The sequence below is a fragment of the Physella acuta genome, unplaced genomic scaffold, assembly GCF_028476545.2.
Source record: "Physella acuta isolate Inbredline_101_S28 unplaced genomic scaffold, ASM2847654v3 ptg000516l, whole genome shotgun sequence".
Lineage (NCBI taxonomy): Eukaryota > Metazoa > Mollusca > Gastropoda > Physidae > Physella > Physella acuta.
In genome coordinates, this window is record NW_026732035.1 from 732,514 (window position 1) to 760,000 (window position 27,487).

The 27,487-nt window shown below is 41.2% G+C and overlaps 1 protein-coding gene across 2 annotated transcripts in view; it reads right to left on the reverse strand.

Moving 5' to 3' along the window:
* LOC131944950 (acetylcholinesterase) overlaps positions 1-27,487 on the reverse strand; it is an 80,295-nt gene that overhangs the window by 18,901 nt on the left and 33,907 nt on the right. For both annotated transcript variants that reach the window (XM_059305867.1, XM_059305866.1), the window contains one exon: positions 19,388-19,437. The gene's annotated coding sequence lies outside the window, so the exon portion shown is untranslated. The remainder of the gene's footprint in view (positions 1-19,387; positions 19,438-27,487) is intronic.

The following is a 27,487-nucleotide window of genomic DNA, read 5'->3' on the forward strand; positions in this document are numbered from 1 at the left end:
GCGTTTCTTCCTCATCGCCCGGTCTCTCGTAAGGATTCCTTGATAAGGCGTCCGCATTGCCATTGGACCGCCCCGGGCGAAATTTTATCTCCAGGTCAAAGAGTGCCAATTCTGCCGCCCATCGCTGTTCGATGGATCCCAACTTTGCTGTCTTTAGGTGACTCAAGGGGTTATTGTCAGTGTATACCACACATTTAGCACCTAATAGATAGTCCCTGAATTTTTCCGTCACAGCCCATTTTAATGTCAAAAGTTCTAGTTTCATGGCGCTGTAATTTGTCATGTTCTTCTCTGATTCCTTCAGAGCTCGACTGGCATAAGCAATAACCCTGAAGCCTTGCTTTTGTTGTTGTGATAGCACAGCTCCCAGACCTTTAGAGCTGGCGTCAATTTCTAGCCGAAATGGTTTGTCAAAGTCTGCGTATCCTAATATCGGCGCCTCTGTCAAAGCCTTTTTCAATAGCTTAAACGAGTTCAGGCATTCATCAGTCCATAATTCACCTATCAGTTGTGTTTTACCTTTCTTTTTCTCCTTACTGTGTTTCTTTGTCATTTTGTTTACCAAGTCATGCAATGGTGCGGCAATTTTTGCAAAACCAGGCACAAATTTTCTATAATAGGAAGCAAAGCCCACGAATGATCTGACCTCTACTGTAGTTGTTGGCTGTTTCCATTCTTTAACGGCTGCAATTTTATCTGGGTCAGTGGCGATGCCATCCGACGAAATCACGTAACCCAAAAAATGTACCGATTTCAGACCGAAGCAGCATTTGTCTGGGTTCAGCTTTACTCCCATCTCCCTAAGACGGAGAAACACTTGTTCTAATCTTTCTAGATGGTCCTCCCAAGTTTTTGAATAAACTAGTATATCATCCAAGTACACCAACATTATTTGAAATAGAAAGTCACTCATAGCACTCTGCATTACTCGCTGGAATGTAGCAGGTGCATTAGTTAGACCAAACGGCATACGGGTCCACTCGTACAGTCCCAGTGGAGAAATAAATGCAGTTTTATGTTGATCGTTGGGGTGCATGGCCACTTGGTGGTAGCCACTAGCCAAATCCAAGGTAGAAAAAAAAACTTGCTCCCCCCAACGCATCAAGACATTCATCAATACGAGGCAAGGGGAATGCATCCCTTCTTGTGATATTGTTCAATTTCCGGTAATCACAACACAGTCTTATCTCTCCTGACTTCTTTTTTACCACTACTATCGGTGCCGCATACGGGCTAGTGCTGGTTGTAATAATTCCCTTTTTTAGTAGATCGTTCAGGTGTGCTTTCACCGCCGAGTAGTGACTCGGTGGTAATCTTCGATAAGGTTGCGCCACCGGCTTGTCTTGTAGTAAGGGTATCTGGTGTTTTATTACTTCCGTGTAACCCAAATCACCCTCGTACGAGGCAAATATATCCCTGTACTTATTCAACAATTCATTTAGTTTTGGGTCCTCAGTTTCCGGGAATGTATATGATCGGCCATCCTCTTTCTTCACCTCGGCCGTCACATTGACCGACCTAATTGTTACTTCATTACTGCTGGTATTGCTCAGTTCGATGCACTGTGCCGACCTTAGTACCTCGACGTTCTGTGGTACTCCTACCAGAGTATTAGGCGGTATAAAAATTTCCTCATCCAAAACATTTGCCACTAGTCCTTGAACTAGTCCATTTTCCGCTGATGTGTATGTCCGCAGTAACACGACGCCTGCCCTCAGTGCGGCGCCACATGGTTCTATCATCACATCACCATTCACACTTCTATCCCCAATTTGTAATGTGATTGCCTTGACCGTGTTTGCCGGGACTGATATCCTTCCTCTGGTCTTGGCAAACCTGGCCAACTTGGATCCCCGACCTGGTGTGGTCGATCCGACAATATTTGTAAGAAATTCTGGCAACTGGCCAAGAATATTCATGCCCAACAGGCAAGGTATATTTGACACATTTGTCTCTAGGTTGTGTTTCGTAACGAACACCCCAACCTGCTTCAACCTATGTCCCGCCACCACGACATCCGCGAGAAAATAACCACAGTAAGGAATGGTTAGTCCATTAGCTGCCGTCAGGCGCATGCATGTGTCAGACCTCAACCTATGGTCTTTTCCTTTCATCCATTTGGTGTAAAAATTTTCCGTGATTGTCGTCACCTGGGAGCCTGTATCCACAATTGCCTTCACCGCGATGTCCCCAATCGTAATCACCATTTCGGGACAGACTCCCATCATTTTGCTTCTTGGGCCATAACCTCGCCCCTCTGTAGCCTGGCCCTGCCTTACAGAGGACGACCGTTTCCCTGGCAGTACCGTGCCATATGTCCGGGTTGTGAACAGGACAAACAAATTGGTCGACCGTCAGCCGTCCACCGGAGCGATGGACCGGCGGGTCGCGGCCGTCCAACCTGTCTCTGTTTTGTCCCGTTCTTTTCCTGATTCTCAGCTGTTGACCTGCTTTCTAACCTCTCCAATCTTTGGTTAACCTTATCCAGGTGGGCCAACAGTTGAGCCATCATGGTTTCCACCGTGCCGGTCCCCGTGGGTGGGGATTGTTTCTGTTCCGGCACAGAGACTTTGTCCACCGAACAGTTCGATTGGTCCTCATCCTCGGACCTGCGGATCGCTGAGTTCCTGACCTGAAGGAAGGTCAACTGCGGGTCTTTGTGGACCTCCTCTTTCAACTCTCTCCTTAAGATCGGGGTTGCTAGCCCCTCGATGAACTGGTCCCTCAGTAGGCGTACATCAATGTCAGGTGTTTTGCCCTTTACCGAATCAAAGGCCCTGTTTATTCGGTGTGAATACTCCATCACACTCTCCGCCATTCTCTGCTTTACGCCTACGAACACCGCTAGCAGTTGCGATCCCGACCGTCTCTCCCCAAAGGTCTCCCTAATCAGATCCAGCACCTTATCTGGATCTGATTGGATGGTTTTATCGTGGCATTTGACCTCTGCCCTAACCGTCTCTCCTATACTGCCCATCAGCAGTCTTAATCTTTCCTCTGGTGACATGCATCTCGAGGCCCAGGCAGCCCTGACCTCTTCACTGAACCTGTTGGTTAAAGTTGGATTACCGTCCCCGTAAAATTTGTTGATGTGGGACTCACTGGGCAGGACCACAATATGGATCGGCTTTTTGTCCAAATTTTGTCCTGGTCCCTCTGGAGGCAAAGGGTCATCTTCACCGTTGCCTATCTCTGGGCTTTCTTCATCTGGCTCAGATTGTTGGGCCAGCAGGAGTCTCTGTCCCTTTCCGATATCTAAAATACCACTCCCGCGTCTGCCCCTCACACCAAGGAAAAATGTTGCAGCTATGCAGCAGATAGTGTTGCCCAAAAGGGAGATCATGACACATTTCCAGTGTCTAAGGGTTACATCTATCTCTTGGTTGTCATCTTTGCCTAGTATTTGTCCAACAACCCAGTTGGAGATACCAATGCAAATTATCTGGATGCTGGTGGTCAGCCCCATAGCTGTCCCCAGGGTAGTTGGTGCTACAACTAGGGGTATACTGAGCCACATGCTTGCAGCAGCAAAAGAGCATGTGACACCAAGCCAGAATGATAATGAAAGGTGTCTCATCTCTGTTCTTTTCAATTTCCTCAATTCTGATTTAAATCTTCCCTTTTATTTATTTCCTTCAAAATAAAAAAGACATTTCTTACCGTGTGTGTATGAAAAATTTTTTCCTCGTTCCTTAATTTTCACTGTTCCTGAATGTCCGAATTCACACACACACTAAACACAGTTATGAACTAGGTTGACTATGGGTGCCTAACGCGGCAAGTCTCGTTGAATTCATCCTGATCGCAGCGCCAAATGTAACGAGTCCCCGAGTCTATCCTGCCGACAACGCCAAATGTAACGAGTCTCTGACTACCCTGCCGACAACGCCAAATGTAACGAGACTTATCCTGCCCGCAGAGCCAAATGTGACCTTCCCGAGTCTAACCACTCATTCCACACAACATTGACCACAGCATAGATACTCGAAGATGCAGGTTCATTATTGATCCTTTTATTACATGAATCAAAGAATGTTTCACAATAATATATTGAATCAAGAGAGATGTTTCACAATAATAGTCTGAATCAACGGACCCCCAACAGTCCTCACTAGGCTTCATCTAACTGAATACACATGTCTAACGTCCTTCTTAACACAATATAACCAACTTGATACTGCCACACAGACTGACGGACTGACTGACTGACTGAGAGACTTTCTGAGAGACTTCCTGAGAGACTGCCTGAGAGACTGCGAGCTCAGCCGTCGCCTTCCTTATTTATCCCCTTCATAATCGTACTCATATTCGGTCCTATCATAATCGTAATTGTAATCGATTCTAATCGTTACATCAGACTGTTAATTACGCCGCTTCTGTCGTACAGTCCGATTTTAATAAGCCACCTGCATCCTGTCACATCAAAGTTGACAGACCGTCTTTCGTATCGCTTCCCGAGATATTACGCCTTGGCATCAGCCAACACCTGCACTGTGACGTCAGACTGTAACACGTTATGTCTCTTGGTAACTTCCCCTAGTTACATCTATATATATATATATATATATATATATATATATATATATATATATATATATATATATATATATATATATATATATGCTTCATATGTGTTTGGAGTTCGTTCTGTGTTTGCTTGAGCCAAGCTGTTATACTGTTATAAATAATCTGTATGCTTCAATATGTAATTTACAACCTACTATAGTCTTCAATATGTAATACACAATCTGTATGCTTCAATATGTAATACACAATATGTATGCTTCAATATGCAACACAGCCTGAATGCTTCAAATAAGTGTTAATAGTATGTTGCACGTACGCTTGAGAAAACACATAATAGAGATCTGAAAACACATAATAGACATCTGAAAACACATAATAGACATCTGAAAACGCATAATAAACATCTGAAAACACATAATAGACATCTGAAAACACATAATAGACGTCTGAAAACACATTATAGACATCTGAAAACACATAATAGACATCTGAAAACACATAATAGACGTCTTATATGCTTCTAGAATTCCGGGATTACTATGCCAGTGTTGCGGGCAGTGCTGAGTTCACTCCTAGTGGTGCCGCCATTTTTTTTTTTTCCCGCCGTTCCGACAAGCTAGGAGACTACCCACCCCGTCTATGCTACCCTCGCTAATCCCCCTGTACCGACTCGCTAATTCCCCTGTACCCTCGCTAATCCCCCTGTACCCTCGCTAATCCTCCTGTACAGGGAACAGGGCATTACCCCCCCGTCAATTACCCCCCGGATAGGGTTAGTGTTATGATCAAGGTTAGGGTTCGGGATATAGCTATGGATAGGGTTAGGGCTAGGCTTAGGTTTAGGCTTAGGATAGTGTTAGGGCTATGGCTATGGTTAGGGTTAGGCTTAAACCAATGTCTAGCACTGGTTTTGGTTTTGTGTTAAGTTTTAGGCTGAGGTAAATTCTTTTGCTTTTTTTCTTAAGGATTAAGGTAATATATAGGTGTAGAATTTTAGTGAGAGTTAGAATTCTAACTTGAGGGGGAGGGGGTAATTGACAGGGGGTAATTGCTCGGGGGGGGGGGTAAATACGGGGGGATGTCCGGGGAGAAATATCCGGGGAGGGGTAATGTCCTGTAGCCGTACCGACCAGCTAGCAGACTATCCACCCCACCTATCCTACCCTAGCCACTCCCCTTCACCCCCCCCCCCCCCATGCCTATCCACATTGCTGCAGTCTTCAGTCCTCCTAACGGCGATTAGCAAGCTATTATTTTTATCTGGGTAAAATCCGTTGGCTCCTGGTGGAGACGGTAGCTCGTCTAGCTTTGTAATGTTTCAATTGAGATCGTGCCTGGCTCCTGGTGGAGAAGGTAACTCGTCTAGCTTTGTAATGTTTCAATTTAGATCGTGCCAGGCTCCTGGTGGAGACGGTAGCTCGTCTAGCTTTGTAATGTTTCAATTGAGATCGTGCCTGGCTCCTGGTGGAGAAGGTAGCTCGTCTAGCTTTGTAATGTTTCAATTGAGATCGTGCCTGGCTCCTGGTGGAGAAGGTAGCTCGTCTAGCTTTGTAATGTTTCAATTGAGATCGTGCCTGGCTCCTGGTGGAGACGGTAGCTCGTCTAGCTTTGTAATGTTTCAATTGAGATCGTGCCTGGCTCCTGGTGGAGAAGGTAACTCGTCTAGCTTTGTAATGTTTCAATTTAGATCGTGCCAGGCTCCTGGTGGAGACGGTAGCTCGTCTAGCTTTGTAATGTTTCAATTGAGATCGTGCCTGGCTCCTGGTGGAGAAGGTAGCTCGTCTAGCTTTGTAATGTTTCAATTGAGATCGTGCCTGGCTCCTGGTGGAGAAGGTAGCTCGTCTAGCTTTGTAATGTTTCAATTGAGATCGTGCCTGGCTCCTGGTGGAGAAGGTAGCTCGTCTAGCTTTGTAATGTTTCAATTGAGATCGTGCCTGGCTCCTGGTGGAGAAGGTAGCTCGTCTAGCTTTGTAATGTTTCAATTGAGATCGTGCCTGGCTCCTGGTGGAGAAGGTAGCTCGTCTAGCTTTGTAATGTTTCAATTGAGATCGTGCCTGGCTCCTGGTGGAGAAGGTAGCTCGTCTAGCTTTGTAATGTTTCAATTGAGATCGTGCCTGGCTCCTGGTGGAGAAGGTAGCTCGTCTAGCTTTGTAATGTTTCAATTGAGATCGTGCCTGGCTCCTGGTGGAGAAGGTATTTCGTCTAGCTTTGTAATGTTTCAATTGAGATCGTGCCTGGCTCCTGGTGGAGAAGGTAGCTCGTCTAGCTTTGTAATGTTTCAATTGAGATCGTGCCTGGCTCCTGGTGGAGAAGGTAGCTCGTCTAGCTTTGTAATGTTTCAATTGACATCGTGCCAGAAACAACTAACAGCCAGATAAAATGGTGGTGTGGGTTTTAGGTTTTTGGGGGTGTAATGTTCTCCCCACGTACGGTTGGTGATCAGGGGAGCGACGTCAGAAGTAGGGGCAGGAGGGGTCTTAGGAGCGTGCACAGGAGCGGTGTTAGGAGCGGTGCTAGGAGCGGTTTCTGTATCAAAGTGTGGCTACACAGGCGAATGGTCAACTTAACAAAGTAAAGCTACACAGGCCGTTTTTTTCGGTCAACTCTACAAAGTACAGCTACACATGCCAATGGTCAACTCAACAAAGTACAGCTACACAGGCCAATGGTCAACTCAACAAAGTACAGCTACACAGACATTGGTCAACTCATTAAAGTACGGTATGTTCTATTTTTCGGTCAATGACTCTCATATTGATGTTGAAAAAATAAAAATAATTAGTCACAGTAATATGGACATCAAAGTCAGACAGGGGAGAGAATGATTACAAACTCCGAAAGTCCGAGTTCGAAACCCGGACAGACGAGACCTCTTTATCTAGGCACAGCGTCCAAGTTAGGGGAGAAAACTCTAACGTTTAAAAATAACTGGAGTCTTGCAGATTGGTTTTGGTTAGACAAAGGCATCGGGAGGTATTCCAGAGAGAAATACAGGCTTAAGGCTGAGTCAAAAGACCGTTTGGCGCATAACAGGTTGACGTGTAATTCTTAATGTTATTTGAGAAAATCTCCAACTTTACATTTGAGACCATAAAAGAAAAAGAAAAGAACAACTGTAATTAGTATCATTTACCTCCTTAACAGAAACTACAAAGACCTTTGAAATATCTCAACAATCTTAACCGATTTTAAGTCGACCTTCTTAACACTTCCATTCTTCTTCTTCGTCTTTACCCAGCCTACCCAACACAGACTCAAGATTTGCCTCCATCCTACCCCCCCCCCCCTCTCACATTGGCAGCGGATGTTTGTATAACCAGTGCGCATGTTTTCTACACATACACCTGATGATACTTCAATTGCGTTTCAGTCTTGGCGCCATTAGCTTTATTTTTATTTTTACGACTGCAATAAGGACGGAGGGGATCGACGGAGGGGGTGGGGGGGGGGGGGGGGTAAACGATTGGGGGGGATGAAGAATAAGGGGGGGGGGGGGTAAAGTACACGGTTTATGTGGAACATTAAGTCCGGGCTACAAAAACAAGAAGAGGTGAGTTCAATTAAAATTTTTGGGTCGAACAATTTTTCCACAGCCCTCACACAGAAGGTGGGGGGGGGGGGGTCATGTTGGGCCTGTGTCTATTGTTGTAGTTTTGTTCATGTTGTGGCTGTGTCTATTGTTGTAGCTTTTGTTCATGTTGGGGCTGTGTCTATTGTTGTAGCTTTTGGTCATTGTGGGGCTGTGTCTATTGTTGTAGTTTTTATTCATGTTGTGGCTGTGTCTATTGCTGTAGCTTTTGTTCATGTTGTGGCTGTGTCTATTGTTGTAGCTTTTGTTCATGTTGTGGCTGTGTCTATTACTGTAGCTTTTGTTCATGTTGTGGCTATGTCTATTACTGTAGCTTGTGTTCATGTTGGGGCTGTGTCTATTGTTGTAGCTTTTGGTCATTGTGGGGCTGTGTCTATTGTTGTAGTTTTTATTCATGTTGTGGCTGTGTCTATTGCTGTAGCTTTTGTTCATGTTGTGGCTGTGTCTATTACTGTAGCTTTTGTTCATGTTGTGGCTATGTCTATTACTGTAGCTTGTGTTCATGTTGTGGCTGTGTCTATTGCTGTAGCTTTTGTTCATGTTGTGGCTGTGTCTATTGCTGTAGCTTTTGTTCATGTTCACAGTACTGCTGGCCAACCACACACTTATGACCCGGGCGATATTTAAACTGACCATATGTATGTGAACATGTCAGGGCCGGTATTTAGACTAACCACATTTAATTAGGTAAATACTGATCACTTTTGTGAACAGTAACTCCACAATTGGTGATGTTGTGACAACTAAAATGTGAGGTTGTGGTTCAGATAGCGATAATTACTAAACTCTAGACACTAGAAAATATAGACACTAGAAAATATAGACACTAGAAAATATAGACACTAGAAAATATAGACACTAGAAAATATAGATACTAGAAAATATAGACACTAGAAAATATAGACACTAGAAAATATAGACAATAGAAAATATAGACACTAGAAAATATAGACACTAGAAAATATAGACACTAGAAAATATAGACACTAGAAAATATAGACACTAGAAAATATAGACACTAGAAAATATAGACACTAGAAAATATAAACACTAGAAAATATAGACACTAGAAAATATAGACAATAGAAAATATGGACACTAGAAAATACAGACACTAGAAAATACAGACACTAGAAAATATAGACACTAGAAAATATAGACACTAGAAAATATAGACACTAGAAAATATAGACACTAGAAAATATAGACACTAGAAAATATAGACACTAGAAAATATAGACACTTGAAAATATAGACACTAGAAAATATAGACACTACAAACTCCAAAAGCAACTTCTATCCACGTCATCATCGCACTCTGCGACCCCATAACTTAAGCATTCTAATATTACATCCCCTAGCTGTAAGCCTAACCCCCATCTTTACCCTATTTTTGAGCTCAGCTATCTATCATTGCCTAGCTCTAAGCCTAACCCTGATCTTAATCCTGTATTTTATGAAGGCTCAATACACCATCGATATCTCTGTCCCACTTCGTCTTCAGCGATCCAAGAGAATTTGGAAACCAGTTCTAGAACACTTGCCCCAAAAGTCTATTGAATAACGGATGGTTCTAGAACACTTACCCCAACAGTGTATTGGTTCTAGAACACTTACCCAAACAGTGTATTGAATAACGGCTGGTTCTAGAACACTTATCCCAACAGTGTATTGAATAACGGATGGTTCTAGAACAGTTATCCCAACAGTGTATTGAATAACGGATGGTTCTAGAACACTTACCCCAACAGTGTATTGGTTCTAGAACACTTACCCCAACAGTGTATTGAATAACGGCCGGTTCTAGAACACTTACCCCAACAGTGTATTGAATATTGGTTGGTTCTAGAACACTTACCCCAACAGTGTATTGAATATTGGTTGGTTCTAGAACCGTTAGCCCAACAGTGTATTGAATATTGGTTGGTTCTAGAACCGTTAGCCCAACAGTGTATTGAATATTGGTTGGTTCTAAAACACTTACCCCAACAGTGTATTGAATATTGGTTGGTTCTAGAACACTTACCCCAACAGTGTATTGAATATTGGTTGGTTCTAGAACCGTTAGCCCAACAGTGTATTGAATATTGGTTGGTTCTAAAACACTTACCCCAACAGTGTATTGAATATTGGTTGGTTCTAGAACACTTACCCCAACAGTGTATTGAATATTGGTTGGTTCTAGAACACTTACCCCAACAGTGTATTGAATATTGGTTGGTTCTAGAACACTTACCCCAACAGTGTATTGAATATTGGTTGGTTCTAAAACACTTACCCCAACAGTGTATTGAATATTGGTTGGTTCTAAAACACTTACCCCAACAGTGTATTGAATATTGGTTGGTTCTAAAACACTTACCCCAACAGTGTATTGAATATTGGTTGGTTCTAAAACACTTGTCCCAACAGTGTATTAGTTCTAGAACACTTGTCCCAACAGTGTATTGAATAACGACTGGGCCACTTTCCATCATTCTACAACAACATCGAGATTAACGATTAAATGACCTCGGTACAATCCCAACGGATTAAGATCAACGACTAAATGACCTCTTACAGGATCAAGATTAACGGCTGACTTAACTGTCCAGCAAGTAAGAAACAGATCCCTAACGCTGAAGAAACGATAGGTTTGAACTTTGTGATCTGAAATAATCGATATACGCGTCAGTCAAACAATGCAACCTATCAACCTATCAACCTATCAACCTATCAACCTGTATGACAAGTACTACTAAATCGAGTATCAATTTTTAAAAAAAGGTCTTTTATTTTTGCCTGAGTCTGACTAAAACAGAGCTAAACAGAATTGATTTATTTCTACAGACACAGCCGTCGTGATTTTAGTTTTTTCTCTTGAAATAGCATTTCATTATATGTGTTGTATTTCATCAAATGCCTCTTCTGTATAAGTACATCTTCAATCATAACATCTTACACACACAACTGGTTGGGATACCTTTTATATTATAAAGCACGATATATTGACGTCTTTGATTACATGTTGTTTTTTTCATTTCCTCGTACATTACACGTCTTTTCAAATCACTGAAACCTACTTTTTTTTTCTAATTATTAGCACTCATGTGATTTATTTAACAAAATCACTGCCTGATATTTTAATAATCTCTACGAAAAATCTACCTCATATTTAACTCATCTCTGAAAAAATCTACCTCATATTTAACTCATCTCTGAAAAAATCTACCTCATATTTTACCCATCTCTGAAAAAATCTACCTCATATTTTACTCATCTCTGAAAAAATCTACCTCATATTTTACTCATCTCTGAAAAAATCTACCTCATATTTTACTCATCTCTGAAAAAATCTACCTCATATTTTACCCATCTCTGAAAAAATCTACCTCATATTTTACTCATCTCTGAAAAAATCTACCTCATATTTTACTCATCTCTGAAAAAATCTACCTCATATTTTACCCATCTCTGAAAAAATCTACCTCATATTTTACTCATCTCTGAAAAAATCTACCTCATATTTTACCCATCTCTGAAAAAATCTACCTCATATTTTACTCATCTCTGAAAAAATCTACCTCATATTTTACTCATCTCTGAAAAAATCTACCTCATATTTTACTCATCTCTGAAAAAATCTACCTCATATTTTACCCATCTCTGAAAAAATCTACCTCATATTTTACTCATCTCTGAAAAAATCTACCTCATATTTTACTCATCTCTGAAAAAATCTACCTCATATTTTACCCGTTTCTTCCAAGCCACTTACCCCCTGATTGTGTTCACCAGAAAAGGGACACAATCCAATAAAAACTTTGTGCACATTGTCTCCACGCTTGGGCCAAGAGCGTCCTCTGTCTCGCGAATTGATTGGGGCCCGGATCCAACTTTTTCCTCCTGCAAACATTTATTGGACACACACAGAGGCGAGGGTCGGGAAATGAGGGAGGAGTGAGGTGGGGTGGGGGGGGGGGGTGATCAGGAAAGAGGAGGGAAGTACGTAAGATTAGTGAGGACAAGGGGAGGCTACACATACTGGGACGGGGAATGAATATAGGAATGTACAGGCGGAACTGATCTATAGAAGGAGAGACCAGACGGTGAGGGATGGGCGCTAGTGGACTGTGGTGGGGGACGGCGATGGGGGACGGTGGTGGGGGTCAGGCAACCATCTTTTAACGTTGGAGTGTGCAGACTTTCTGTAGACATTACAAAGCATGTACCCACCACCGTCCCCACCACCGTCCCCACCACCGTCCCCACCACTTACCCCACCACCGTCCCCACCACTTACCCCACCACCGTCCCCACCACTTACCCCACCACCGTCCCCACCACCGTCCCCACCCCCGTCCCCACCACCGTCCCACCATAGACCAGACCTGTAGATAGGGTGACGAAAATTTTGATTTTCTCCATTAATGGATCATCGCTGTTATTGAGCTTTAGTCTGCTCTTCCCTTGTTGTTTACCATAATCACAACAAAATGTTTATAAAGTGTTTCAAGCGTCAACTATTTCAAATCGATGTTTTTCATATTCAAAACAAGTGCGTTTTAAATAAATTGACACACTCATCTTAAATACTGTGTTGGGTTCAACTTCGTAATGTTTTTAATTCATACTTTTAAAAAAATATAGATCTATTTACATTTTCTGGTGTAAGTGAATCGACGGGAAATAAAAATGAAACTAGATTTTCAACGTGGCGTGTTGATAAGATGTTGAAGTAATGAAGGTAGTACCTTCTCCCAATTCCATTGATTAGATGTTGAAGTAATGAAGGTATTTTCTCCCAATTACATTGATTAGATGTTGAAGTAATGAAGGTATTTTCTCCCAATGCCATTGATTAGATGTTGAAGTAATGAAGGTATTTTCTCCCAATTCCATTTGTTAGATGTTGATGTAATGAAGGTATTTTCTCCCAATGCCATTGATTAGATGTTGAAGTAATGAAGGTATTTTCTCCCAATTCCTTTGATTAGATGTTGAAGTTATGAAGGTATTTTCTCCCAATTCCTTTGATTAGATGTTGAAGTTATGAAGGTATTTTCTCCCAATTCCTTTGATTAGATGTTGAAGTTATGAAGGTATTTTCTCCCAATTCCTTTGATTAGATGTTGAAGTAATGAAGGTATTTTCTCCCAATGCCATTGATTAGATGTTGAAGTCATGAAGGTATCTTCTCCCAATGCCATTGATTAGATGTTGAAGTAATGAAGGTATTTTCTCCCAATTCCATTAATTAGATGTTGAAGTAATGAAGGTATTTTCTCCCAATGCCATTGATTAGATGTTGAAGTCATGAAGGTATCTTCTCCCAATTTAATTGATTAGATGTTCAAGTAATGAAGGTATCTTCTCCCAATGCCATTGATTAGATGTTGAAGTCATGAAGGTATCTTCTCCCAATTTAATTGATTAGATGTTCAAGTAATGAAGGTATTTTCTCCCAATTCCATTGATTAGATGTTGAAGTAAAGAAGGTACCTTCTCCCAATTCCATTGATTAGATGTTGAAGTAATTAAGGTATCTTGTCCAAATTCCATTGATTAGATGTTGAAGTAATTAAGGTACCTTCTTCCAATTCCATTTGTTAGATGTTGAAGTAATGAAGGCATTTTCTCCGAATTACATTGATTAGATGTTGAAGAAATGAAGGCATTTTCTCCGAATTACATTGATTAGATGTTGAAGAAATGAAGGCATTTTCTCCCAATTCCTTTGATTAGATGTTGAAGTAATGAATACTTTTCTCCCAATTCCATTGATTAGATGTTGAAGTAATGAAGGTATTTTCTCCCAATTACATTGATTAGATGTTGAAGTAATGAAGGTATCTTCTCCCAATTTAATTGATTAGATGTTCAAGTAATGAAGGTATCTTCTCCCAATTCCATTGATTAGATGTTGAAGTAATTAATGTACCTTCTCCCAATTCCATTGATTAGATGTTGAAGTAATGAATACTTTTCTCCCAATTCCATTGATTAGATGTTGAAGTAATGAAGGTATCTTCTCCCAATTTAATTGATTAGATGTTCAAGTAATGAAGGTATCTTCTCCCAATTCCATTGATTAGATGTTGAAGTAATTAATGTACCTTCTCCCAATTCCATTGATTAGATGTTGAAGTAATGAATACTTTTCTCCCAATTCCATTGATTAGATGTTGAAGTAATGAAGGTATCTTCTCCCAATTTAATTGATTAGATGTTCAAGTAATGAAGGTATCTTCTCCCAATTCCATTGATTAGATGTTGAAGTAATTAATGTACCTTCTCCCAATTCCATTGATTAGATGTTGAAGTAATGAATACTTTTCTCCCAATGCCATTGATTAGATGTTCAAGTAATGAAGGTATCTTCTCCCAATTCCATTGATTAGATGTTGAAGTAATTAATGTACCTTCTCCCAATTCCATTGATTAGATGTTGAAGTAATGAATACTTTTCTCCCAATTCCATTGATTAGATGTTCAAGTAATGAAGGTATCTTCTCCCAATTTAATTGATTAGATGTTCAAGTAATGAAGATATTTTCTCCAGATTCCACGAGTTGGTTCCAGTTACAGACAATCTCGGATACGACCACCGGCACTCGCCAGTGCCTCGTCCCCTGGGAGAGATCGCCTGGAAATATGGCTGCCATGCCGGCTCACGTCTCGCAGACTTCTAACCGACGCCGACCCACCCCCAGACTCTAGGACCGTGTCTGGCGCGTCACTTTCTCCTCGCAATAGCAGACGGCCACCGCCCCCAGTACTTAAAGAGTGCCAGAAATGGTACCAGTTTCTCCAAATCCCCCGAGGGAGGGGACAAGACGGATGACTTAGCACTATGAATGAGGCGGTCAGATTTTTCACTAGTCAACTGTCCCAGTGACCTTCGACCCCAGAGTCAAGCTACCACACCCCACCCACCCCGAGCATCACAAACACCACCCACCCACCCCGAGCATCACAATCACCCCCCAACCCCACCCCACACCACAAACTGCTTGATCGTAGCCGCCTCTTCCATTCCCCTCCCTACCCCTGGTGGAGGTGCGAACTATATCTAATAATAAATATCTTGAGATTTTTTCCCCACTACTGCCTGAGGGCTAAAGGCGGATATGAACTTTATCTTTCCTTGTTTTGTCTTTCTCTCAGTCTCATCTTTCTGTCGTGTCTTTCAGTCTTACATTTCTGGCACACAAACATGTGAACAATTGATTCGACGAATATTCGAATCGCTGAAGTGTGAGTGTGTGTGTGGGGGGGGGGTGTAATCACTAGGACATTACAGCTAACAGTTGTATTTTTTATAAGATGCAGCTCTACAGTAGACGGAAGTGACGTAGTGTCATACTGTATAGTAGACGGAAGTGACGTAGTGTCATACTCTACAGTAGACGGAAGTGACGTAGTGTCATGCGCAGTCACTCACACAAAGGGGTTCGAACTCCTCTCTACTGCTTTACTAGATTTAAGATAAGCTAACTCTACTTCACCTAACCTGTACAGGCATGATCCGAGATACTTCCACTAGATCAACTTTCGCCAGCATTGGACAAGCCAAATTTATCTGCATTTTTTTTTCGCTTCTTTCCCCTGCTATTTATTTCCCTTTCGTGTTCGGCGTCTACCTCCCTTGGTCGCCTTCACCAACCATCAATTTCTGTTTTCAGCAGGCTTGTATGTAGATTTTTGGGACGTCACTTTTGTATGTAGGCTTCTGTTGACGTCACCGTTGTATGCAGATTTCTGAGGACATAACTTTTCACTTAATGACTTCTGCTTTTCAGGCGAAAATTATGCCGTTGATGCCGTTGATGCCATTGATGCCGTTGATATCGTTGATAAGTCTTGGAGTTCTTGACCTGTTCGTTAGTTATTGGCCCTTGGACTCGTAGGGCTGGTTAGTTGAAATGTCAAGGTCGTATATGCTAGTTAGTTGAAATGTGAAGGTCATGTAGGCTGGTCAGTTGAAAGTTCAAGGTTTATGTACGAAGGCTAGTTGTAAGGTTCACTTGTAGGTCTAAGACTTCAGGATTGATTGATTGATTCATTGATTGATTGATTGATTGATTGATTGATTGATTGATTGATTGATTGATTGATTGATTGATTGATTGATTGATTGATTGATTGATTGATTGATTGATTGATTGATTGATTGATTGATTGATTGATTGATTGATTGATTGATTGATTGATTGATTGATTGATTGATTGATTTACCAGATGTGTTTGCTGACCCTTGATGCGTGCGCGTCTGTTGTTTTAACTCAACATACACATATCCCTCTAAACTGAATTCATTCTATACATCAATAGTAAAAATATACAAGCCACGACACAAGATATGCAGAAAGACAGCCTACATATATTATATGGAATTAGAAACATCTACATAGATTGTACATAGATGAAATGGAACAGGTAACATATACATACAGCATACATCAAAGATATGGAGCAGGGAACATACATAAGAGATATGAATCACATGAATAAATCGCACATTCCGCATTATTTTTTTTTAAATTGAAAATAAAATATGATAAAAGGCAGTCACCCATAAACGTTTGTTGCGATGCTAGGGGTTGGGACAGGTTTAGACACATAGTTTTAGGCGGGGCTAGGGATTGGGACAGGTTTAGATATATAGTAGGGTTAGGACGGTATGGCTAAACAGATCTCGAGTATTCACTCGCTTAGTACACAATCATTAAACAATCATTAATCAATCATATGTTTTTCACATACTTCATTCCTTGTGTCGATATCGTATTGCTTTATTGGGTATTATCTGGTCATAGTTTAGAGCAGTTCATGATACGTATTTGTCAGGTATATGTCAGGTGAGGTATATGCAAGATATCTACATATACATTCAAAGTTGTATTCTTTTCAACAGCTGAATATATCGCTTCAAGCGCTGTAATAGATAATCCCATCCAAAGAGATCAGGATTAGCTTACATGTCAGATAATCCCATCCAATAAGATAAGGGATAATGTATCTGTTGTTTCGGGACTGATGTTATGACCTGATGAAACGAAGAAGCAAATGAAAACACCGCCACGTTTAAGATCAGAAAGTTGGATTAGTGTTGTAATACGGATGAAAAGATGAAAAAAAATGTTGATACTAAAACAGTAACACGGACAATTCTGAAAGCAGGATTAGAGCCAGCCTTTAGATTTCAAAACCTATGGGCTGATAGGGTGTGTCTTGAGAAGATGTACCGTAAAGCTGAAGTTTACCCCCCTGTGTCATGTGACGCCCGCCACAAACACCCAGGCTGCCCCATCCTACCCTCCCACCCCACTTCACAACCCGAAAAAGACGAGCCCTATTCATTAGTTGCGCTCCACGGAGCGCGAGTTTAGGGAGAATCTCAAGGCTTGCCTCTATGATGTGGTACCAGCACTTTAAGATAGAGCATAAACACTTCCACTGGGTCAGACGGCCCTGTTCAGGTTTGGTTTGAATTAAGTGATACATAGGTAAGACTCGTCTAACTTAAACGTGATATCTCGGATTCTTCAGAGATGCTAATATCTGTTGGTGTTTCAAAGTTACAGTAAGGTACGAGAAATATGTACTACATCTAACTATGTAGAAAACAACAAAAGTCTTACACACGGCACTGAGAAATATGTAGGGAAGGGGGTTTAGGTCGTTGAAAGAAAGAATAAGATAGAACACTATATCCAGGCGGAGAGAGAGAGAAAGATGGAACACTATAACTTCCGATAAAGTGAGAGAGAGACGGAGAGAGATGGAGAGAGAGAAAGATAAACTAACGTCTCAGATAGATCGAAGCCGCTGGTTTGACATTGGTTTGACACAAAATCGAATCACAGAGCAATATCCGCGGTCCCAGCTCCTAGGGTAGCACTTATAGGACAAGCAGGGGAGAGGGACAAACAGGACAGGCAGGGGGAGGACAAACAGGACAAGGGGGGACAAACTTGACAAACAGGGGGAGGACAAACAGGACAAAAAGAAGTAGGACAAACAGCAGTAGGACACAGAGACTAACGCATAGAACGCAAAAGCTATTATAGGTGGAGCTAGATTGGGTGGAGCTAGATTGGGTGGAGCTAGATTGGGTGGAGCTAGATTGGGTGGAGCTAGATTGGGTGGAGCTAGATTGGGTGGAGCTAGATTGGGTGGAGCTAGATTGGGTGGAGCTAGATTGGGTGGAGCTAGATTGGGTGGAGCTAGATTGGGTGGAGCTAGATTGGGTGGAGCTAGATTGGGTGGAGCTAGATTGGGTGGAGCTAGATTGGGTGGAGCTAGATTGGGTGGAGCTAGATTGGGTGGAGCTAGATTGGGTGGAGCTAGATTGGGTGGAGCTAGATTGGGTTTAGCTAGATTGGGTTTAGCTAGATTGGGTTTAGCTAGATTGGGTGGAGCTAGATTGGGTGGAGCTAGATTGGGTGGAGCTAGATTGGGTTTAGCTAGATTGGGTTTAGCTAGATTGGGTGGAGCTAGGTTTGGTGGAGCTAGATTGGGTGGAGCTAGATTGGGTGGAGCTAGATTGGGTGGAGCTAGATTGGGTGGAGCTAGGTTTGGTGGAGCTAGATTGGGTGGAGCTAGATTGGGTGGAGCTAGATTGGGTGGAGCTAGATTTGGTGGAGCTAGATTTGGTAGAGCTAAGTTTAGTGGAGCTAGGTTTAGTGGAGCTAGATTAGGTGGAGCTAGATTTTGTGGAGCTAGATTGGGTGGAGCTAGATTCGACGTGGATATTTTTATAGAGATAGTAGTGGGGCGGTGACCATTTTATTTTTTAAGCCAGCAGAACCAGAAACAACTTTCTTGACGATTTCTTTGAGTATTTGAAACGTTCCCACTTTGTGTATTTAAATTGTGTTGAAAATAGTTTTATTTTCTCGGCATTCGGGCACTGTACAGCGAAGTATTAGAATCAATTTACCAGAGATAAAGCGTTAACGAAAGGTGTGTCGGGAACACTGTGTGTCGGTAAATGAGTGTGTCGGGAACACTGTGTGTCGGTAAATGTGTGTGTCGGGAAATGTTAACTTTAAAATGTTTTACAGTAACCAATAACTCAAGTAATATTGACTGGAGCTTACCTTACTTAGAATACATAAACATCCATCTAAAGAAATTATAAGCCAGAACTCAACACATTGAGAAGATACAGAACTAATCCACCAAAAATAAAATACAAAACAAAACTGAGTTCACGAAAATCAACGAGAACTTTCCTCACTCAGAAGATAGGAACAACATCCATAGAGAAAATATAGTAGAACTCACCTCACACAAAAGCTAGTAAAATCCAAAGTCTTTTCTTGAACTCGACGTCCCTGAAAGAAAACAAAATACTGCGGTTAAATGGGTTGTTAACTGTAATATGTGTATCTAGAAATGTTAACTGTAATATGTGTATCTAGAAATGTTAACTCTAATATGTGTATCAAGAAATGTTAACTGTGATATGTGTATCAAGAAATGTTAACTGTAATATGTGTATCAAGAAATGTTAACTGTGATATGTGTATCAAGAAATGTTAACTGTGATATGTGTATCTAGAAATGTTAACTGTGATATGCGTATCTAGAAATGTTAACTGTGATATGTGTATTCAGAAATGTTAACTGTGATATGCGTATCTAGAAATGTTAACTGTGATATGCGTATCTAGAAATGTTAACTGTGATATGTGTATGTGTATCTAGAAATGTTAACTGTGATGTGTGTATTTAGAAATTTTAACTGTGATGTATGTATCCATAAATCAATAAACCAGATGATTATAAAAACACCAAGACACATAATGATAGATTCGTATGTTTAACACCAACGGTGTATTTATTTGTCTACAACATAGAATTGTAGATCCATTAACTGTGTAGCCTTATATTACGAGATGATCGCAAATAATTCATTATTGCGTTTAACGGTTTCAATGGAAGAATGGTTAAACTCTTAAGTTTCGAGAATTGAACTGTCAATAATTGTCATTTAAAATAGATGATTTTTCTTTAATGATTGCCACATTTGCTACTTACTCCCCCCCCCCCCCCCCGCTCACCCCACTCACACACGCACACAGATCCCCATCCACACACACATGTAACATTTTAAATATGGCTTTTAGCGAAAGACAATATTCAAAAAATGTTCTAAGATATTTTGTCTTTAATTTATTCACTTACGACAAGTGGGCTATGTGCTATTGTTTCACAATTGATTATTGAAGTCCGTTCTTGAACATTTTACTACAGGTGTGTTGGAACTATTATGGTATCCTCTTTTTAGTTTTTTACAGCAAGAAAAATTGTTAAATTGTTTACATGAAACTTTCATAAACACCCATTGTTGGCATGAAAATGTTTAGAGCTGAGTTCAGGTAATTACACACGTTGGATATTTACATCCATGAGTGTGTAGACACCTGACATATTTACACACCTAGGGTGTCAACACGCCTCGATTGAGTGCACAAAGTTGAGATGGAATCAACAGGTCATTGAACTTTGAACTCACTATTTTGAACGTTGGAACGTAACAGGTACGGTGGTTGGTGTTTGACAGGACGCCAGGTGGTCGGTGTAAACTGGAACAGTCACTCAATCTTACACTCAATCATACACTCAATCACACACTCAATCATACAGGCAACCATACACTCAATCATATACTCAATCACACACTCAATCATACAGGCAATCATACACTCAATCATACACTCAATCACACACTCAATCATACACTCAATCATACACTCAAGCATACATTCAACCATACACTCAATCTTACACTCAATCCTACACTCAATCCTACACTCAATCATACATGCAATCATACATTCAATCCTTCACTCAATAATACACTCAATCATGCACGCAATCATACATGCAATCATACACGCAAGCATACACTCAATCACACACTCAATCATACACTCACTCATACACTCAATTATACACTCAATCATACACTCAATTATACACTCAATCATACACTCAATCATACACTTAATCATACACTCAGTCATACACTCAATCATACACTCAATCATACACTCAATCATACACTCAGTCATACACTCAATCATACACTCAATCATACACTCAATCATACACTCAATCATACACTCAATCATACACTCAATCATACACTCAAGCATACATTCAATCATACACTTAATCATACACTCAGTCATACACTCAATCATACACTCAATCATACACTCAATTATACACTCAATCATACACTCAATCATACACTCAATCATACACTCAATTATACACTCAATCATACACTCAATCATACACTCAATCATACACTCAATCATACACTCAATCATACACTCAATTATACACTCAATCATACACTCTATTATACACACGCGCTACAACAGCAACAACAGATCTCAAGGTATCTGGAGGGCATAAGGTATGAGATAGAGACAGAGAGAGATTGTGACAGTGTGTAGATGTGTGTAGACGTAACACACACACACTCACGAGTCACGTGTGGACATACTGTTGTTGTTTTGTTTAGAAAATAATCTGCTTCAAACATTCAATGAGTTAAGATCAGTCAGAAAATCTTGTTGCGTGAAGTTCGACTACTCTGATCTCGCTGTCTGACGTGGACACTAAATCGCTAGAGGAACAAAAAAATTGTATTTTATTATCTCGCTTAACTCGGTTACATTGACAACAGTAGGGGTGGGGTGGTTTGACCCGGGGGGGGGTCACATCCACGATCTATAGAAAGCGCCATCTTAAAATTGATTCAACATAACCAGAGAGTGCCATTCTTCTCATACAATAAACTTTAACTTTACACCTGATGTCATTAGTAAACCTATCAAGGTAATAATTAATTCATCCAAACTTTACTACAATACATAAAAAATGTATTAGTTTCTTAGACTTTAAATATAGTTTTAACTTTAAATACACGTTCAATAAACTTGTTATCTTCAACTATTTTGTCAACTAATTTAAATATTTTTTTAAAAAATGGAAGTTTTCAAAATTCAGATCAAAATTCAGAGGCTGACCCGTGACGTCAGTGTGTGTGTGAATTTCTATTTTCGCTCATCAGGCGTTGACATAGTTGAAATCAATATTGGGATTGGGATATTGGGACTGGGATATGTGTCCCATTGATTGACATCGCCCCACCTCGCTTGTGGGCAATACGTTACCCTCAGACGTTAGCACTCAACTTAGACGGAGGGTCGAGACAGCCACGGTAAGACAGCCACACGGTAAGACAGCCACACGGTAAGAAAGTCACATGGTAAAACAGTCTTACCGTGTGACTGTTTTACCGTGGCTGTCTCGACCCTCCGTCTTATCGTGTGGCTGTCTTACCGTGTGGCTGTCTTACCGTGTGGCTGTCTCACTTAAGACAGCCACGGTAAGACAGCCACACGGTAAGACAGCCACACGGTAAGACAGCCACACGGTAAGACAGCCACGGTAAGACAGCAACACGGTAAAATAGAGGGACAAGACAGTCACACCTTACAGAGGGTTGAAACAGCTACACAGTAAGACTGACTATCCAGTCTACCACGCCCATGCAACAACATCCGTATCAAAGCCCAACCTCAGCACAGAAATGTTAACGTCACGTCTATGACGTCACGACCTGGTAATTCACTTTGACGTCACGGCAAAACGGTTTCAGCCGTTTAATTAGCTCACGTTTTCAATCTATTGATTGTTATAGTTGTCACGTGCCGGTACTAATTAAAATAATCCCATTAAGAAAACATATCGTGTTAAAGGCAGTAGTCTCAGGGCTAGCCTAAAAATCCCATTAATCTGGTTATCTTGAGTAGCCTATCTGGTTAAAGAAAATCCCATTAATCCGGTTATCTTCTGGTCCTGAAACATCAGGTTTAAGATATTCTTGATTTTAGTGCCGAAAGTATTGAAGAACAAACCTTATACAAAATATCCAAGTATCAAATATTTTGTGAACACTTTCGAAGGAAATAACCTAGAATAAACCAACCAAAAAGACTAAGACCCCATTTAACGACCGATCCTATCAACCGTCTGATATACAGGGACCCCAACACTGCCTCAGCTCCCACTCCAACATTGTTGTTACCGGTCAACATCGTTTGTTTGGCCCCACTCTACTGTACCTGCACTATATTCCACACATTCTTAGCACAAACATGACCGTAAACTGTTGACACTAGCCACAATGACATGACCTAACCTAAATCAGATCCTGATCAAACGTTTTAAAACCAAAGCTTTCCCGTTCAATAGTGAAGCAGTTCAATGAGTTTTCTTAAACCAAAGCTTGTAGTTCCTGATAGGTCCTTAGTGGTTACAAAGGTCCTGCTATATATCTTTAGCAATTAAAGTTCAAGAATAGGTCCATTGTGGATTTCCTACTATAGGTCCTTGGAGAGTGAAGCTCTTATAAAATGCCCTCATAAACTATAGGTCCTTTTATAGTTCCTTAGAGATTGAACGTCATGATATTATCCACAGATATTGAAGGTCCAGGAACAGACGAATTATGAAGGTCCTGTTGTAGGTCATCAGGGAGTAAAGGTCCCAAAAGACAAAACATCGTAAAAAATCTAGAAGTCATGCCTGCAATCCCAAACACTCAACGCATATTGCGTCACATCTTCTGGAAGGTTCTCGAAATGTAAGACCATTCTTCTCGATGTTTCACGCAAGTTATTTTGTAAAAGTAAAACTTAAAAAAAAACGGCGCTTTTCACAAACGGATCCCATTTATTCGTCGAAAATAATTGCTATATTTAGATAACAAATCAAGTCATAATTGCTTGCCCATTGTGTCCGAAATCTGGAGGGCAGGGGCACGTAGCGCGCGGCCGTCTTCAGATCGGCGATGCTGGAATCGTCCAGATTCCCGCCAGGCATTCACAGGTCACGTGGGCGCATGCCTATCTAGGCACTCGGGGGATGAGCAAATGTCTGCCGCACCCACGGGGTGTCGTGCGATTATTCTCGCCTCAAGAAGTTTCATTCGAGTCATCTCCCCTGCTGACGCTACTGTTTTCTTGTAACGAATATCATGGGTTTCTTAAAATAGAATATTATATATATATATATATATATATATATATATATATATATATATATATATATATATATATATATATATATATATATATATATATATATATATATATATATATATATATATAGATGCAGACCTCCTTAGACGCCCCATAAGATGTATTATTTAATTATGGATCAATTTTGTGGAAATCAATAATCACGTGACCTCTCCATCAAGACAAATGATTGGTTGGGTCTGGGATACAAAGACTGACAGGGGGTGGGACACTAAACGCTTTTGTTGTCCACGTCATTCAGTGTTGTGTTCAGTCCTCATCACGTTCACATACAGGGGGGGGGGGGGGGCTGGTCATTTTAGGGTAGGTGGGCTGACCTAAAGGTTAGGTGGGCTGACCTAAAGGGTAAGTGGGCTGACCTAAAGGTTAAGTGGGCTGACCTAAAGGTTAGGTGGGCTGACCTAAAGGTTAAGTGGGCTGACCTAAAGGGTAAGTGGGCTGACCTAAAGGGTAGGTGGGCTGACCTAAAGGTTAGGTGGGCTGACCTAAAGGTTAGGTGGGCTGTGGGTAGGTGGGCTGACCTAAAGGTTAAGTGGGCTGACCTAAAGGGTAGGTGGGCTGACCTAAAGGTTAAGTGGGCTGACCTAAAGGGTAAGTGGGCTGACCTAAAGGGTAGGTGGGCTGACCTAAAGGTTAGGTGGGCTGACCTAAAGGTTAGGTGGGCTGTGGGTAGGTGGGCTGACCTAAAGGTTAAGTGGGCTGACCTAAAGGGTAGGTGGGCTGACCTAAAGGTTAAGTGGGCTGACCTAAAGGGTAAGTGGGCTGACCTAAAGGGTAGGTGGGCTGACCTAAAGGTTAGGTGGGCTGACCTAAAGGTTAGGTGGGCTGTGGGTAGGTGGGCTGACCTAAAGGTTAAGTGGGCTGACCTAAAGGGTAGGTGGGCTGACCTAAAGGTTAAGTGGGCTGACCTAAAGGGTAAGTGGGCTGACCTAAAGGGTAGGTGGGCTGACCTAAAGGTTAGGTGGGCTGACCTAAAGGTTAGGTGGGCTGTGGGTAGGTGGGCTGACCTAAAGGTTAAGTGGGCTGACCTAAAGGGTAGGTGGGCTGACCTAAAGGTTAAGTGGGCTGACCTAAAGGGTAGGTGGGCTGACCTGAAGGTTAGGTGGGCTGACCTGAAGGTTAGGTGGGCTGTGGGTAGGTGGGCTGACCTAAAGGGTAGGTGGGCTGACCTAAAGGGTAGGTGGGCTGACCTAAAGGTTAGGTGGGCTGAGGGTAGGTGGGCTGACCTAAAGGGTAGGTGGGCTGACCTAAAGGTAGGTGGGCTGACCTAAAGGTAGGTGGGCTGACCTGAATTATCCCCTGAAGTGGTGACTGTGGTAATTTCAACAAAATTGGGTGTATTTAGGGAATGAGCGTGATAAAACACGTATTAATTGAAGCGTGTTGCCTAATGAATTGATCTTTTAAATCGTCACGGGATTTGAACTCGTTAATATCAAACAGGGGACAATGGTTCCGCTGTGTGCCGTATATTGGATGTACAACCCAAATTTTACAACCCACTTACAACCCACGTATAACCCACTTACAACCCACTTACAGTACGTTTACAATCCAATTCCTACAACCCACATCGAACCCAACTCTTAAAACCCAGTGACAACCCATCTCTAACAACCCCACCCACTTACCACCCACCCAATGACAACCCCAACTACTAACAACCCCACCCAACCCTTACAACGCTTCCATTGCATAGAAATTACAACTAAAAATCACAACGCTTCTCTGGACACCAAAAATTGCCGCTGCCAGCATTGTCTAGGCTCCCCCCCCCCCTTACCCTCCAGCGCCCCCCCCCCCCCCCTGGGGCCACTAATAACCCTCCCCCTCCCAGCACAGCCTTTCCTCTCCAATCATAAACTCATATTTTCTGGAATCGCCGACAGCTCCACAGAAGAACCGGACCCGGTCTAATCACCAACCGGTCTCCCGAAAGTTGCCGGTCGTTTGATTAGTCTCGATACCCCTGGTACTAAAACCCAATGGCTGCGGAAATTTACATCTGAATGAGAGCACAATGGGAGTAATGCCTGGGGTAGCGCAGCCTAATGTAGATCAGTTATGCACAACAATACATCGTAACTGTGTTAATGTTAAACTTCAAGGTACGCCGTGCGCAACCAATAAAGTCACATGACAGTTTCTCGATAATTGGACTACTACAAATTAGAGTTACCGTCCCCAACCAGGACTTATACTTGGCGGGAAAAAATAAGCTACAAATTGTTTGAGAGATATACGCGACATTCAATGGGACATTTTGTGGGGTTTAATATGTTTCTTTTGTGTTTTCTTGTGAAAAACAAAATTGCTTGTTTCTTTAAAAACATGCACTCGCGCTGTGATATATATATATATATATATATATATATATATATATATATATATATATATATATATATATATATATATATATATATATATATTGGCCTATATATATATATAGGCCTATAGATATATATATATATAGGCCTATAGATATATATATATAGGCCTATAGATATATATATATATATATATATATATATAGGCCTATATATATATATATATATATATATATATATATATATATATATATATATATATAAATATATATATATATATATATATAGGCCTCTATATATTTTATGGGGAATTGCTGATTAAGAAAAGCGACTTTGCGACTTTTTAATTATTTTTTTTCATTTATCATTTTCTACCTTGAATCTGCATTTTTAAATAAATTTCCTAACTAGATAACTAGTTTCTCCGTTCCCCCCCCCCTCATCCTTCCCCTACCCCCTTCCTCTCTCCGCCCCTCCACCATTCCCTCGCCGCAGACCTACAGCCATCAAAAACTAATTACTATAATACTATTGTCGAGTGCTTTAAAGAAACATTTTTAACAGCTTCAATCAGACCGACGTCCCGCGGGGTAGGGGGTTGGCGGAGATTCCAGAGAAAAAATAAATCTCTCAAAGATTGAAAATAAAAGGGTGCAGTAGTCAAGTATTTGTAAAAGTATTTTTGTAGGTGAGCACTTGATCCTCTGTGGTAGGGTGTTACCAGACCAGCATCACAGGATTCTCTTTCATTACATACCTATACAGGTGGTATAAATACCCGCCTGAGGGGGGGGGGGGGGGGGCTGAACAATTGGTTTTTGGGACTTTCCGAAAATAACTTGCAATATAAATGAAGGGAAGGGGGTGAAGGGTTTAATTTAATGACACATTGCATAGTCTAGATATATAATAGGTGGGCTGTCTTAGGTGGG